This window comes from Zootoca vivipara, chromosome 3 (genome assembly GCF_965207765.1).
Source record: "Zootoca vivipara chromosome 3, rZooViv2.hap1.1, whole genome shotgun sequence".
In the NCBI taxonomy this organism is placed as follows: Eukaryota; Metazoa; Chordata; class Lepidosauria; order Squamata; family Lacertidae; genus Zootoca; species Zootoca vivipara.
Window position 1 is genome coordinate 72,604,017 of NC_142586.1, and position 1,976 is coordinate 72,605,992.

At 38.6% G+C, this 1,976-nt stretch overlaps 1 non-coding gene across 1 annotated transcript; it reads left to right on the top strand.

The window, feature by feature from the left end:
• The first annotated feature begins 964 nt into the window (after positions 1-964).
• TRNAN-GUU (transfer RNA asparagine (anticodon GUU)) lies at positions 965-1,038 on the top strand. Its single transcript has one exon. It is a non-coding gene; the product is annotated as a tRNA-Asn (tRNA).
• The last annotated feature ends 938 nt before the right edge of the window (positions 1,039-1,976 follow it).

Here is a 1,976-nt window from a genome sequence, read left to right on the forward strand (position 1 = left end):
AAAGATATACCACAACCATGATAACAAATGTTGGAGATGTAAGAAAGAAGTAGGCTCATTTTATCATATGTGGTGGACATGTCCACTAGTGAATGACTTCTGGAATAAGATTTATAATGAACTCAAGAAAGTGTTGAAAAACACATTTGTTAAGAAACCAGAAGCATTTCTAGTGGGCATTGTAGGAAAGGAGATTCCCAAGAAGAAGGTATCTTTTTTATGTATGCCACCACAGCAGTGAGACTTCTGATAGCTAAATACTGGAAGCAACAAATACTACCAACGATTGATGAGTGGCAGATGAAGATGATGGAATTTATGGAACTGGCTGAGATGACCGGACGAATCCGCAACCAGGGAGAAGAAGCGATGGAAGAAGAATGGAAAGATTTTAAATTTTATTTTAAAAAGTATGCTAAAGTAATATTCTAGATTAGAAATTAAGTGGTAAATAAAACTGTGGAATATGTGAAGATGTTATTTAGAAGGGAAAAAAAGAGGTTTTTAAAAGGTGATTATTGTGATATAGAATTTGCTATTTAGAAATGTATATAAGAACCACAGGGACGGGAACCCGAGGAGGTCCCAATTTACATTGTGATGGAGATAAGATATAATGCTTTATATGTTTTTGTTCCTTGTTTTCTTTTTGTATTTTTGTATTTTGTATTTCTGTATTTGTATTTTTCTTTGCTATTTCGCTTTTTTCTTATTGTTTTAAATGTTTTGTTAATCTTTTTGGGAAAACTAATAAAAATATTATTTAAAAAAAGAGAATTGCATTGAAAAATTCAATGAGGAGTGTGAATTTTGATGGGTGGCTATGTTTTGCTGTGCGTATTGTTTCGGAAAATGCACATTGGCTATGTGTGTTGAAGGACAGATTATCTTATGGTGAAAGACAGATAATAAATCAAAATAATAATGATAAATGCGAGCTGAAATAAATGCCTCCTCTGTGTGTGCATTGATAGCTCAGTTGGTCAGAGCGTGGTGCTGTTAATGCCAAGGTTGCAGGTTCGATCCCTGTATGGGGCAGCTGCATATTCCTGCATTGCAGGGGGTTAGACTAGATGATCCTCAGGGTCGCTTCCAACTCTACAATTCAATGATTCAATGATCCCTAATACCGAATGGCTGTGATTCTCCAGGGTTTCAGTCAGGAGTTTTTCCTAGCCTTGTCTGGAGATGCCAGGGATTGAACCTGGAACCTTTTCTTGGCGAAGCATGTGCTCTGCCACTGAACTCCAGTCCTTCCCTTTCAGAAGGCAAAGCCCTGGGAAAATGTGAACCAACTGGGAATTTTGGAAGCTAAGCAAAAAGTACAGCTGAAAACGTAATAATATTAAAAGCTTGTATAGTCCCAGCTTTTAAATCTGCTACTGAAACTCAACAAGTCCGGCCTGCATTCTCTCTCCCCAACCCCCACTGTAATGAGTGTGATACCTTAACACAAAAGTTGAAAGTCTCCATGGTCTGGATCCAATCTATTTGTTTGTTCTTTGTGGAAGAACAGCTTTGGTTCAGAGATTTCCAGCTGGTAAAACTTTCACTCTGTAAATTCAGTGTGAAACAAATGGGCTCCTTGCAACGGTGCCTTTGGAGAACTTTCAAAGAAGCCGACGCATGTCAGATGTATCCAATTAGCAGGGGGCTGTGACAGCATGTTGAGGTCTGGAGACAGAGGGAGAGAGAACCCCCAAAAGAGGCTGCACGAATCACTGTGAGGAGATACAGGTAGGTAGTTGTGTTGGTCTGACGTAGCTGAAACAAAATAAAAAAATTCCTTCCAGTAGCACCTTAGAGACCAACTAAGTTTGTCATAGGTATGAGCTTTCGTGTGCATGCATGAAGAATTCTTCAGATTTTTCGTATCTGAAGAAGTGTGCATGCACACGAAAGCTCATACCAATGACAAACTTAGTTGGTCTCTAAGGTGCTACTGGAAGGAATTTTTTTATTTTGTGAGGCGATAC